This window comes from Chiloscyllium plagiosum, unplaced genomic scaffold (assembly GCF_037043375.1).
Source record: "Chiloscyllium plagiosum isolate Xiang-an unplaced genomic scaffold, Cpla_swu_hap1 HiC_scaffold_48, whole genome shotgun sequence".
In the NCBI taxonomy this organism is placed as follows: Eukaryota; Metazoa; Chordata; class Chondrichthyes; order Orectolobiformes; family Hemiscylliidae; genus Chiloscyllium; species Chiloscyllium plagiosum.
The window spans coordinates 6,516,570-6,531,607 of record NW_028270186.1 but is presented as its reverse complement, the minus strand read 5'-3'; the positions used below and the strand labels follow the sequence as shown (position 1 = coordinate 6,531,607).

Genomic DNA, 15,038 nt, shown 5'->3' with positions numbered 1-15,038 from the left:
TGGATCATTTATAACTATGAGGAAAAGCAAGGATTCCAATATTGACCCCTGGAGAAATCTTCCTCCATCCTGGGAAAACTATTGTTCTTTGTTTCTGATCCTTCACCAATTTTGTGACCATGGTGCTCTTGTCTCTTTTATTCCATGAACTATTACTTTTCTCAAAAGAGGTCAGTTAGCTTAGTTGGCTGAATGACTGGTTTGTGGTGCAGAGTGATGCCAACAGCAGAGGCTGAGGTGACCATGGAGAACCTTCCTTCTCAACCTCTAACCTCACCTGAGGCACGGTGACCTTCAGGTTAAACTTATCACCAATTGTCTCTGAGTAATGAGACAGCAGTCCTATGATCTGGTAAGACTATGGCAATAGATGACTACCACTCATCTCTCTCTCCAGTGACAGAGCAGCTCCATGGTCTGATAAGACTCCGGTGACTTTACTTATCACTTCCCTCACAAGTTGTGAGATGACTCTACCTGTAAATGAGGCTTATAAATCCACGTAGTACAGTTTAATTTTAGTGTCCTGAACTTGTTAATTGCAGCATGTAAGTTGGGCATGGGAGGTTGTGACCTTGCATGTACTCATATGCTTGCTGTCATGGCAATGTATCAGAACCCCAGATAACTTATGGACACCCTGTATGTTTAATTCCACTGTGTGTTTTTAAAAAGTGAAGTAAATTCAGTGACTGTCTGACAGGGTCCCATGTGGACATGGAATGTTACGCCTTGATGGAGTCAAATAAACTTCAAACAGAAAGTCTCAAAACGGAAGAGATAACAAGAGGCTCATCTCAGCCCCATCTCAGCAAGGAGCCATCACCTGCAGATGTGTTGTACTGACTCAGAATGATGTACAAAAGTGATCTGTGTGTGTCAGTGCCATGACATACTAGTTTATGGACTCTTGTGCTGTGAAGCTCACAGCTTGACAACAGTTTTTAAACATCCCTGCAATGCAGTAAAATAAAGGAACACCCCTGCAAGTGGTTCAAGAAAGGGAAAAGACATTTTCTCACTGCAAGTAGTGCCAGCCAGCCTTCATGAAAAAGAACTAAGACAAAAAACTTTCAACTGCCCTGCACAGTCAAGAATCATGGAATCCCTACAGTGTGGAAGCAGGCCAATAGGCTCCTCAAGTCCATACTGAACCTTCCCTTACCCTTGTACTTCCCATGGCTAACCCACGTAGCCTACACATGTATGACATTAGGGGACAATTTAGCATGGCCAATCCACCTCACCTGCACATCTTCGGAATGTGAGAGGAAACCAGAGCACCGAGAGAAAACACACTCAGAGAATGTGCAAACTCCACACAATCACCCGAGGATAGAATCGAACCCTGATGGTGTGAGGCAGCGGTAGTAACTATTGAGCCACCGCGCCATCCTCAAGAATCTCAAATCCAACTTCTATAAGATCACAAGGAACAGGTACAGCATTCGGCCAGTCAGACTTTCAAACCTGCTCCAATATTCAACAAGATCATGGCGAATCTGACCTTCCTCACATTGACTTTTCTGCCTTTTTCCCATGACTCTTGATTCCCCGATTGCCAAACTGGCAACATCAGTATGGCTGGTACCAACCAATTCCCAGCTTTTCATAAATGACTCAGGGACTTGTCTTTTAATTTGTATCTCTTTTTGAACTCCACTCTAATTCCGAAGGTGTGTGCTTGGATGTTGCATTATTACTTTGTCTCGTGTTTAATTATGAACATCACACTTTTGTTAACTCAATATAGCCTGGTTAAATTGGTTAACCTGATGTGATTTCGAAGAAGCCACTGGGCAAGGATTATTTCTTAATTGCTCTTGTTGTGACCAACTGAGGGGGTGGGTGAATGAATAAGGCAGCCAATTCCATCCTTCCTGACCCGGGAGGTTAATAATTTGGGTGTCCCAACTGGAACTGGAAAAAATTGGGATCGTTGCCCGGGGACTGATTGTGATGTTATCAATAAACCTGTGTGTAAGAAGTGTGAATCATTCTGCCTTGAGCGCTTATTTATGAATTTAGAATGAGGACCATATATGGGTGACTAATGGGGTGGTGCTGAGGGAGGTTGCTGTTTACAAACTGAAATCAACAACTTACACTTGAGAATGTGGCAGAGAGCTAATTGTGCTCAAGAATCTATAGTGGGTGTGAATTTTGGAAAAGAAAAATAACTATTCAGAAATAGATCAACTATTGCTCACTTGAGATGTAGAAAACTTTAGCTTTTGTTCAAATAATGGATAAGATTTTACGAAGGCACCATGTCATGTTGCCACTTTGGGAACACATTTCTGCTTGATTTGTGCAACAAAAACCTGTTGGACTGTAAAGACACCACTGACATTATCTGTCAAAAAACATAATACTCTGAGCCTCTGCAATGATGAAGTGGTTTAACATCTCTCCCGAGACCTAGGTATTGAGAGGAAGGCCATGCTTTTCAGTGTATCCCTCTGGCTCAATAAATAGAGATTAGACCCAAGGAAAGCATTTCATTCAACAGCTCTTGACTCCAGAAATGAGGTAGGCAGCTTAAAGCTGTTAAAAAATTCAGTTTGTGTTCCCAAAACATGGTGCTGTTAAAAGATGGCCTAAGAGTGCAGTTTGCATATGCACACATTTTCCAGCATTACCTCACATATCATGGTAGGAATAATACTCCAGCTGGGGTCTGATCAATAATTCAGAAGAGTTCGGCATATCTTCCCTGTTTGTGTTTTGTAATCCAAATTTTGGCCAGACCATTGGGTGAACTTTTAGTTTTCTTAGAATAGTCCTGTGATGAGAATAAAATGTCTCCATAAAACAGAAGAGTAGGCTGATGATGCCTTGGGGTTTGGCATTTCAAGGATTCCATTCCGAGTAATGTTACAATTCATCAGTATTGTACTGAACTCTAAAGCAACATGACAGGCTTAAGTTTAAAGATATGAAACACCTAAATAGGCATACATGTTATTTAACACATCATTTGTAGGCTGCTTGTGCTGTTCATTAAGAGAAATAGATTTATCTGCTATGTGCATTAGTTTTAGATTTCCTACAGTGTGGAAACAGGCCCTTCGGCCCAATAAGTCCACACAAACCCTCCAAAGAGCAACCCACTCAGACCCATTTCCCTCTGACTAATGTACCTCACACTGTGGGCAATTTAGCATGGCCAATCCACCTGACCTGCACATCTTTGGACTGTGGGAGGAAACCGAAGCACCTGGAGAAAACCCACACAGACGCAGGGAGAATATACAAACTACACGCAGACAGTCACCTGAGGCTGGAATTGAACCTGGGACTCTGGTGCTATGAGGCAGCAGTGCTAACCACTAAGCCACCGTGCCACCCTGCTTAGTAGCTGATTTGCAATGCAGAATGATGTTAACAGTGTGGGTTCAATTCATGCATGAGCGAAGGTTATTATGAACAACTCTCCTTCTCAGCCTCTCTCTTTACCTGAGATATTGGTGACCTTGCAGTTAAAATCAGTACCAATGAGAGAGTGGGACTACGGTAACTTTACATTTCGCAACTTCTTAAAGATAAAAGGAAAACTGAGAATGTAATGTTGTTTTAGCAGGCAATTGGCAGAATGTTCAAACTATCAGGCATCAAGTACTCAAGATTGGCAGCTCACAACCTCCCACTTGTTCCTTTGAATCTCCCGTCTTGGCAAAGTCCTCAAACTGCAATTTCCTCTTCTCACCCTCAAGGCCAGGCTATATCTGACAACCTCATTCTTTTCACCGCACCCTTAGAACTACTTCTTGAATTACTATGACTCCAGCACATGGAACTCCTTCCTCTAAAACATCCATTCTCACTTTTCTCCATGCCTTCAAACCTGCCTCAATTATACGTTCACCCCACACCTCCAATGCCTTCTAACTTTTGTTGAACCAATTTTCTGCATGAAGAGAATTTATACAGTCATAGAGTCATACAGATGTACAGCACGGAAACAGACCCTTCGGTCCAACCTGTCCATGCCGAACAGTTGTCCAAACCCAATCTTGTCCCACCTGCCAGTACCTGGCCCATATCCCTCCAAACCCTTCCTATTCATATACCCATCCAAATGGCTTTTTAATGTTGCAATCGTACTAGCCTCTACCACTTCCTCTGGCAGCTCATTCCATACACGTACACCCTCTGCGTGAAAATGTTGCCCTTTAGGTCTCTTTTATATCTTTCCCCTCTCAACCTAAACCTATGCCCTCTAGTTCTGGACTTCCCCACAGTAGGGAAGAGACTTTGTCTATTTATCCTATCTATGCTCCTCATGATTTTACAAACCTCTATAAGGTCACCACTCAATCTCCAATGCTTCAGGGAAAATAACCCCAGCCTATTCAGCCTCTCTTTATAGCTCAAATCCTCCAATCCTGGCAACATCCTTGTAAATCTTTTCTGAACCCTTTCAAGTTTCACAACATCTTTCCGATGGGAAGGAGTCCAGAATTGCACGCAATATTCCAAAAGTGGTCTAACCAATGTCCTGTACAGCAGCAACATGACCTCCTAACTCCTGTACTCAATACTCTGACCTATGAAGGAAAGCATACAGAACGCCTTCTTCACTATCCTATCTACCTGTGACTCCACTTTCAGGAAACTATAAACCTGCACTCCAAGGTCTCTTTATTCAGCAACACTCCCTAGGACCTTACCATTCAGTGTGTAAGTCCTGCTCAGATTTGCTTTCCCAAAATGCAGCACCTCGCAATTAATTAAAACAAACTCCATCTGCCACTTCTCAGCCCCATAGCCCATCTGATCAAGATCCTGTTGTAATCTGAGGTAACCTTCTTTTCTGTCCACAACACCTCCAATTTTGGTGTCATCTTACTAACTATACCTCTTATGCTCACATCCAAATCATTTATATAAATGACGAAAGGTAATGGACCTAGCACCGATCCTTGTGGCACTCCACTAGTCACAGTCCTCCAGTCTGAAAAACAACCCTCCACCACCACCACCCTCTGTCTTCTATCTTTGAGCCAGTTCTGTATCCAAATGGCTAGTTCTCTCTGTATTCCATGAGATCTAACCTTGTTAACCAGTCTCCCTTGTTGAATAGCTTACTGAAGTCCATATAGATCACATCTACCGCTCTGCCTGCATCAATCCTCTTTGTTACTTCTTCAAGCAACTCAATCAAATTTGTGAGACATGATTTCCCATGCACAAAGCCATGCTGACTATCCCAAATTAGTCCTTACCATTCCAAATATATGTACATCCTGTCCCTCAAGATTCCCTCCAACAACTTGCCCACCACCAATGTCAGGCTCACTGCTCTACAGTTCCCTGGCTTGCCCTTACCACCTTTCTTAAACAGTGGCACAATGTTAGTCAACCTCCAGTATTCCAGCACCTCACCTGTGTGTTTCGATGATACAAGTATCTCAGCAAAAGGCCCAGTAATCACTTCCCTAGCCTCTCTCAGAGTTCTAGGATACACCTAATCTGGTCCTGGGGATTTAGCACTTCCTCCTCTGTAATATGGACATTTTTCAAGATGCCACCATCTATTTCCCTGCATTTTATATCTTCCATGTCCTTTTCCACAGTAAACATTAATGCAAAATACTCGTTTGGTATCTTCCCCCATCTCCTGCTACTCCACACAAAGGTCGTCTTGCTGATCTTTAAGGGGAAAGTGAGGACTGCAGATGCTGGAGATCAGAGCTGAAAATGTGTTGCTGGAAAAGCGCAGCAGGTCAGGCAGCATCCAAGGAGCAGGAGAATCGACGTTTCGGGCATGAGCCCTTCTTCAGGAATTCCTGAAGAAGGGCTCATGCCCGAAACATCGATTCTCTTGCTCCTTGGATACTGCCTGACCTGCTGCGCTTTTCCAGCAACACATTTTCAGCTCTGATCTTTGAGGGGCCCTATTCTGTCCCGAGTTACCTTTTTGTCCTTAATGTATTTGTAAAAACCTTTTGGATTCTCCTTAACTCTATTTGCCAAAGCTATCTCATGTCCTCTTTTTGCCCTCCTGATTTCCCTCTTAAGTCGACTCCTACTGCCTTTATATTCTTCTCAGGATTCACTCGATCTGCCTTTTCTGTACCTGACATATGCTTTCTTCTTTTTCTTAACCAAACCCTCAATTTCTCGAGTCATCCAGCATTCCTTACACCGATCAGCCTTTCCTTTCACCCTCACAGGAATATACTGTCTCTGGACTCTCCTTATCTCATTTCTGAAGGATTCCCATTTTCCAGCCGTCCCTTTACCTGCAAGCATCTGCCCCGAATCAGCTTTTGAAAGTTCTTGCCTAATACCATCAAAATTTGCCTTCCTCCAATTTAGAGTTTCAACTTTAGATCTGGTCTATCCTTTTCCATCACTATTTTAAAACTAATAGAATTATGGTCACTGATGCCAAAGTGCTCCCCCACTGACACCTCAGTCACCTGTCCTGCTTTACTTCCCAAGAGTAGGTCAAGTTTTGCCTTCTCAAGTAGGTAAATCCGCATATTGAATCAGAAAATGTTCCTGTACACACTTAACAAATTCCTCTCCATCGAAACCCTTAAAACTATGGCAGTCCCAGTCAATGTTTGGAAAGTTAAAATTCCTGACTATAACCACCTTAATCTTAGATTAGATTAGATTAGATTAGATCAGTTATCTTCTTCCAGATAACTGAGATCTCCTTACAAATCTGTTTCTCATTTCCCTCTGACTATTAGGGGGTCTATAATGCAATCCCAATAAGGTGATTATCCCTTTCTTATTTCTCAGTTCCACCCAAATAACTTGTCTGGTTGTATTTCAGGGAATATCCACCCTCAGTACAGCTGTAATGCTATCCCTTATCAAAAACACCATCCCTCCTCCTATCATGCCTCCCTTTATGTCCTTCCTGTTGCATCTGTACCCTGGAACATTAAGCTGCCAGTCCTGGCCATCTTAGTTATAAGTTGACAAGAATGGCTGATATGCAGAATTCCAATGAACAAAACACCTCTCCCGTTCTTCCACTGAATGTCGACATAGAATGCACAGAACAAATACCATTCTTCCCTTTTTTTGTGCTGGAGTTTCATTAATTCTGCAGATTTCTCTGCACTTCTTATCGCTGAAGTTGTTCCTTTTAACATGTAATTAAGGGGGATGATTGCAAGACTGAAGGCTGAGCTTAATTAGTCTGATTTTTCTGGTTCTTGATTAATTTGCACAATTTCAGTCTTTAGCCTAATTGCAACTCTTCAGAATCAGCAGTGTCCTTTTGCAAAAAAGATGGTGAGCATAAGGCAGATTCTGTGAATATGCAAATGGCCAAAGCTTCTGCCCTCCACCAGGGCATGGTGAGAAAACACTTGCTAGTTTTTCAAGAAAAGTTGCATCGGGTCAGTTTCCTCAATCTCAGTTTGCAATTTGTTTTAATTTTTAAAACATAAATCAGATGACTTGCAATGGCCTTCATTACATTTAATGGATTATAGCATCAATTAATATTATGAACCAAGGTATTAACTGAAGCACATGAAACATTTGTAAATTAACAGTCAGACTGTAATTTCAAGTTCATGAGATTTGTGTGCGTGGCTGCAATATCAATAAAAATGCTGTGAAACAATCACTGTACTACAATCACTATGATACTACGGTATCATAATGTCTGCAGATGAATACATTCCTGAGATGAAAAGTTGAGTGGTCATGTAAAGTGAAGGATGGAGGTGCTGATGTGACTTTCTGAATTCACTTGCTTGTGTTCTCAACTCATGTCCTTGTGCTTCAAGTGGCAAAACTTCCCAATTGAGCAGAACAGGGCCAATCACATACAGATGCAGACGAGAATGTGATTTCTTCTCATGAAGCATTTGACCAAAGTCACAACTTCAAGAGTAAAACAAGCCTCAACTCCTCAGTCGCAATTAATCTCTGATGGAAACAGCAGATGACTGTACCACTTGGTCAAGATTGGAATTGGGTCTTGTTTCTTTTTGTTTCCTGATGATTAGTTTCAGAAATTTCATGGTTTCATGAACAAGCAGCCACAGATCAATGCCCAATGGCTGCTGGTAAATTCGTGTTAATTAATTGGCGTGTCATATTTTTATTCAAGTTGCATGTACAAGTTAAAATAAATTAACAATCTAGATTGTTTCAGTGAGAAAGGGCAAGCTTGTATGGAATTAATTAGTGAAGCGAACACTCAGGGTTGAATTTTAATCAATACCGGCTCAGAGTCAATGTCAGGGAGTTCCACAGATGGTTTCTCTCTGAGGATTTCTTGCATGATTTTCTCTGCACACTTCATCATCTCAGTACAAGCCATACCCCCCCACCACACCCCCACCATCCCCAGTCCCCAGCCCCACAGGATGTGCAGAAAGTTCAACACCTGCAGTGGGTGTGTTCGCCACAGACAAGGGTATATTGTTTTCATTGTTATATTTAAAACCCAGCTGTACGCCAGTTCAAATGCTAGAAGACACCATTTATCCAGTTCAACCATCACCGACTCACTTTCTTTCCCTTTAATTTGGGGTTTTTTTTCAATTAGAACTTAACATGAAAATTACACTTGATCTGTTCTGTGGAATAGTGCCATCCAGAAACATGAAGTATGGTCTAAGTCAAAACACCCGCAAAGGATTCCATCCCCTCTAATGTTTTGAGGAATATGTCCTGAACTGTTGAGTAAAGGCCCCAGCTGAAACTTTCTGTGCCAAATGGTGTGATCTTGACCATTGCAGAATCATTCCCATTCAAGACATTCAAAGACAGGGTTCCATTCTAAACTCGAAGTGGAATTCTCCCATCTGAAACTTTCAAGAAAGGTCTAGAAATAAATGTTGAACCCTCTTTCGCCCTAGATGCTAAATGGTCAGTTGACTAGTCCTGTCATGTCTGCTTTGGTTGTTAATTTTAAGTGATGGATGTGTCTTACTGGCAGTATTTTGGTAGGTTATTTACTGCTGATTTTGCCTTTCCAACTTTTTTATTGCCATGTGTTGTCTCACATTTACATTTTGCTCTGTGAATTATAGGCTTTAAGCATTACTGCCCAAGCAGAAAAAGTACAAAATATCCCTCATATAACAGGCCAGACTGACTGATAGAACCCTACCGATGATTTGTCTCTACTTGCTAATGTTCTGAATATGCACAATCTGAGCCACACTGAAATCAGCTTCAATAAATCTCCCCTTGAAGGGAAGGGTTTAGTCACAAATCTGGTTTATCTCTCTATTAATCGAGACATTTTTAAATGGGAAACTGTTCAATTTCACTATTCTTTAAGTCAGAGTTTAAAAGACTTGGTATTGAATTATATTTTGTATTTTAGTTTCATAGCCGGTAAAGTATTATCAGAAGACAAACTGTCCTTCAATCAATTCTATTCATGGATAATCTTGTATGAGTCAGAGTCCTCTGCCTGCACTTAGACAGCAAGTTCACACAGGGCAGTTAGGTATCTAATTAACTTTATTGTGGATAATTGGTGAGAGTTGCATTTTGATAGAAAAATAGAAACATCAGTTACACCCGAGAAAATAAGGAACTGGATGGGATAGAAGAGCAATGGAATCTACAGATCAATATCAACAAATCATTCAAAATAGCATTGCTTGTTTACAAACCAATTACTAACATTAACAAAATACTGCAATTTATTGCAAAGTTTATGTGAAGTGATGATAAACTTGTGCAGAAATCTGAATTGTGACTGCTCACATGGTCTGCTCTCCATTTTATTTAAAGGACTTGAAACCAGTGGAGAAAGTTCAAAGTTTGTAGCTCAGGTTGAGGTTTAGGGTGTAGATTTATCCAGGACGAACATATAAATAGAAAGCAGGAGACAACAGCTTCGCTTCACTTGGAGGTCGCCACTGATGATGTTACCTAGCCAGGTAATGAAACGTCTGGATATCAAACCTACAGCTCAGTGAGCAAACCTACACCCTAAAGTGGAGAAAGTGCAAAAGGATTTCTCAGGATAGTTCCAGAACTGGAAAATTGCAGGCATCAAAAAAAATGAATGGTTTGGTATTTTTCAAAAAGGGAAGAATGTGATTTTGTTCCACTTTGACTGATCTGGAAAGGGTCAATAGGAAGCAAATGTTTTCATTTTTGTAATATCTGAAGTTAGGACCCTGAATTAAAGATTATCTGCAAGTAGCAAAGAGTCATTTCTTTATTCAAAAAGTGTTGAGAATGTGCAACTCACAATTACACTTGGGGAAAATAACTGGATGTTTTCAAAATGAAATTAAATGAACACAAGATGGAAAGCAATAAAAAAATGCTGTAAGGCTGTGGTAGAATAAATGGAATGGAAGAAGACAGGTGAGTTGAATCAACTGGTCTCTTTCTGTGTTGCATTTTCTATCTAATCTTGTGCAAACTTTGAAACAGAAGCATGACACAATTATTATAAACTCAAAGAAACAACACTTGGTTGGCATAACTACCTTGCAGCAGTGTCCAAACAATTTAATGTTTTAATTTTACTTAATAATAATTATGTGCCAAGCATTAAGTATAGAAGTAACAAGTTTGTAACTTCCTCTTTTCTTTCAGTAAATTCTTTTGCTATAAGTTGAAATTCATGCGGCAGCGAAGTTGTCTTTGCATCTGTGTAATTTTGTGTGCCATTTTGCCTCAGTTATTTCCATCCAAGAGCTGTTGAGTAATCAAAGGGAAAGGGTGACCAACTTAAGTTAAGCAGGTGTTTTCTGCATGTCTGTGACAACAGTTGAATGGATGATGCTCATGTCAAGTTGTAGATCAATAATATGTGAAATAGACATGTGCAGCTCATTGTTGGGGGGCATGTTCAGATCTCATTTAATTGATTAGATCATGAGGTATCTGCAAAGAAATCACACCCAGATTGCATCTGTATACAGGCAGAGAAAAGACTTGCAAAGGACTGGAAGTACATCTGATGCCCTGATGGATGTTTTGTGTGATCTTATTATTGAATTGTAGGATATCATTTGCACACTGAGTGTTATCAGATTGTTCAAAAATTCAGAATATCAAATTCATTAAATGAAGTGGAAGATAATTTATTCTGGAGGGATGATTCCAAAAGTGAAAGCACCAGAATCGATCCACAGCCAAAGTGACTAAACATGAATTGGATGAGCACATTGGGTCATGTGCTGAAGATTTTATATTTAAACAAATTCTGATTGTGAATAAAGACAATTTTGTACAATCCTCATATAAAATACATTATATCATGTGAACTTAGTATGAATTCTTAGTGTTATCATTTTTTTTCACATTTCAAAATTGCAACCATCGAACACATCTCAATGATTCCCGTTTTTTTCTTGACTTAAAAGATTTCATTTTTGGAAATATTTTTGGAGGTTTCCAAGTTTGACTTACACGTCTTTTGTCAGAGTAATGAATACTTCTCTATATAAATGGTCTGCAATTCCGATGCCCCAAATTAACTTTCAGGAATGCAGTTTTAACAACAATACTGTGCTCACACACAACCTACTCCTTGAAAGTAAGTGCTTGCAAGAAAGTATCATAAGCCATCAGTAAAAACAAATCAAAACCTCCCAATTTTGGTGTTTCAATAATTAATTCTGCCACCCACTCGTTTATTCTTCAGTTCACCCAGTACAATTTCCTGCAATAAAAATATCTGCGGTAATAATTCACAGACTCAATTGACAAAATGGAAGTAATCAGCTGGGAGATGGAAGAAAACATCTGATTCTTGCCCCAACAGCAACAGCAAATTGATAAGTACTTCAGATGATGGCATTAGCACTTTGATTTGAAGGCCCACGACAACAAGTTTGACAAGCAATTGGTTCAAGAGGTTAGAACCATGGATCTTCAACAACTGTAGCAAATCTCAAAATAGCAGTTGGTTGGAGAGAACTAGCAATGACCATCTTTATCTGTGACATTCTGTTGACAGCCTCTGATGTGATGATTGGTTCATTTTTGTAGTTTTGCTTGCAAACTCTTTCTGTCAATACTCCTGGTAATTAGTCTTTCTGTCGCAGAATTTCAAAAGAGACTGACCAAAAATGCATAATCAAGTCAGAGTTTCAAAATTTAATGGCAGTTTCTTTTTATAAAAAAACAAGTTGACAAACAACATTTACTGCCTTGTCATAACCACACAGCTGAGCATCAACAGGAAAAAATATTGAACCTCAGCAATCTGATTGCAGAGCACAATTTGTTGAGTCACAAAGAAATCAGTTGAAAAAAGATTGTATTTTTCCTCTCGATTATTTCTAAATGAGATTTTCTGCTTTCTTCCATCTGAATCATATGGGAACACTTCAAATGAAGACAACTGACAATGTGACATTTTCAAATTATAATGCCTAGATGTCACAATCACTTACCAAGATCAATTTTCTTTTACAAGTAGCTATTTGCATACCAAAGCACCTATTTGATTTTCCACTTCAATATAAATTCAGACACATCATCACAGCCAATTACAATGGTCAACATGAGAACAAATTATCACCACTAGCCTTAACCCCTGAGAGATTCTCAATCATACAATCTTGTGTAATCCTTCTGAGGCAATATGAAGAAAGAACATGACTTGAAAATTAAATCACAAAAATGATACGAGTTTCCCTCTAATAGAGTGTTTTATCTGATGTCGCAGTGCCCATGTTATGTTCCACAAAGTAAGAAACTGGATGTGGGTATTACAGTCCTGAAGAATCTACAGATATTTATTGCAGATAACTGTTATGCACAAATGTACTTTCCATCTGCATCTAAATGTCTGGACTAACCTCAAGCCTTTCCTGGAGCATATTCTCGTGGACAACATGCTTAAAGTAATCCAACCTATGATGGAGTCCGAGACCTTTACACCCTCAGATCACATACAGTGAAAATATCATATATCTCAAAAGCATGCTGACATACTGATTGTGAGACCAAACACAACAAAATATACACAAAGCAACCATCCTTTTAGGACAAACATTCAAAACAGAAAATACACCTTTAGGTTTCTGTGTTTAGCAACAAACAAAAGAAAATTTTAAAAAAACTTCTCTATCACTTATTGCAACTAAGTGGTGTTGTAAAGTAACAAATCACTATGAAATGAGAAATATAATGTGTGTGATTTATATCCAGTTGGCACTGATATAACGTGATAGTTCCATTCTCATGTGATCTCGCATTTTAAGAAAATCGTGCAATAGTCGCACCATTTAAACTAATGAGGCCAGAATCGCATTATGGAGAATGTAAGGACAGCAGATGCTGGAGATCAGAGTCGGAGAGAGTGATGCTGGAAAAGCACAGCAGGTCAGGCAGCATCCGAGGAGCAGGAAAATCAGTGTTTCGGGCAAAAGCTCTTTATCAGGAATGAGGCTTGTGAGCCAATGAGGTGGAGAGATAAATGGGAGGGGGATGGGGCTGAGGGGAAGGTAGCTGAGAGTGTGATTGGTAGATGAAGGTGGGGGTAATGGTGATAGGTTGGAGAGGAGGGTGGAGCGGATAGGTGGGAAGGAAGATGGACAGGTAAGACAGGTTTTGAGGGCGGTGCTGAGTTGGAAGATTGAATCTGGGAAAAGGTGTGGGAGGAGAAATGAGGAAACTGGTGAAATCCACATTGATCCCATGTGATTGGAGGGTCCCAAGGAAGAAGAGGAGGCATTCTTCCACCAGGCATCAGGTGGCTCAGGTTTGGCGATGGAGGAGGCCCAGCACCTGCATGTCCTTGGCTGAGTGAGAGGGGGAGTTGAAGTGTTCGGCCACGGGATGGTGGGGTTGGTTGGTGTGGGTGTCCACTCATAAAGCAGAGATCTGGACAAATAACCAAGATAATGTGAGGTCTTTTCTCATGACAGCAATTTGATAATTAAATTCAACATAAAGAAAAGCTGCTATCAGTGACCACAAAGTTGTTGGATTGTCAAAGATTTTCATTGGTTCATTAATGTTCTTTTTGGGGAGGAAACCTGCTATTCTTACCCAGCTCTATGGATGTAACTCCAGTTCTCACAACCTTTTCCAAGTACATGATAGAGTTGCACAGTTGTATCACAACCTTATCACCAGCAGCAGAGGGCCCTGGCTTCAAACTCCTTCAAAGACTGTGGGCAGTGCTCAATGTAATATGGAGATGGGCATGGACAATAGAAGCAGCCCCCTGCTTCATGAGTGAAAGGTGAAGGATTGTCCGAAGAGTAAATACAGTCCATGCAAGACATGATATCCACTTGTCCGTAAGAACTATTAAGAGAGTACCTAATTTCTCCACTCTTTATTTCAGGAGGACAACAAATTGATAGACAAATAGAACATCTTATTTTCAACTTCCCCATCATTTAAAAGCAACAAAACCTCCTTAGCAGCATGTCTCACAGCATCCAAAGTACAATTGCCTTGTCAAACAGTGCTATACCAAGGAAATGATTTGGAGATGCCAGTGTTGAACTGGGGTGTACAAACTTAAAAATCACACAACACCAGGTTATAGTCCAACAGATTTATTTGGAAGCACTAGCTTCCAGGGCATTGCTCCTTCATCAGGTGGTTGTTGTGGCAACCACCACCTGAGACAACAACCATGTGGTGAAGGATCGGCACTCTGAAAGCTAGTGCTTCCAAATAAATCTGTTGGACTATAACCTGGTGTTGTGTGATTTTTAACTTTATACCAAGGAAACACTCATTTTGAAGAAGGATAACCATGCTGTCCCAAATACCAACAAGGTTGAGATCAGATGGACTGTGACGTGAGTTATTGCTCTGATTTTTATCGGGATTAGTTCACATCAGTAGTCACACAATGTTTACTCCATGAAAAGGTCTAAGCATTCATTTACAGCAAAGTTAACAAATTCGGTAACACCTGTGCTAAGTGGTAAGGACGTGCCAAGTACAAATTGACAGTCAAAAACTTGATTTTAACCTTATTTATTTCAGATCTAAGTAGACATGCTGTAAGTTAAGGGCTAATGGGTGCACTTAACTGCACAATCAAGAAACAGTCCTAGCCTCTTTGAGAAAGATAAAAGATCTTGCAAAGGATTAATTACAATTTT

General features: G+C 40.3%; 1 long non-coding RNA gene across 2 annotated transcripts in view; it reads right to left on the bottom strand.

Moving 5' to 3' along the window:
- Positions 1-15,038, bottom strand: part of LOC122543062 (uncharacterized) — a 392,191-nt gene that overhangs the window by 152,992 nt on the left and 224,161 nt on the right. The window contains exon 6 of one of the 2 annotated variants that reach the window (XR_015754928.1): positions 9,509-10,653. The exons of the other annotated variant lie outside the window; for it this stretch is intronic. This is a non-coding gene — a long non-coding RNA (uncharacterized LOC122543062). Of the gene's footprint in view, positions 1-9,508; positions 10,654-15,038 lie in introns of those variants that run through there. 2 annotated transcript variants of the gene reach the window in all.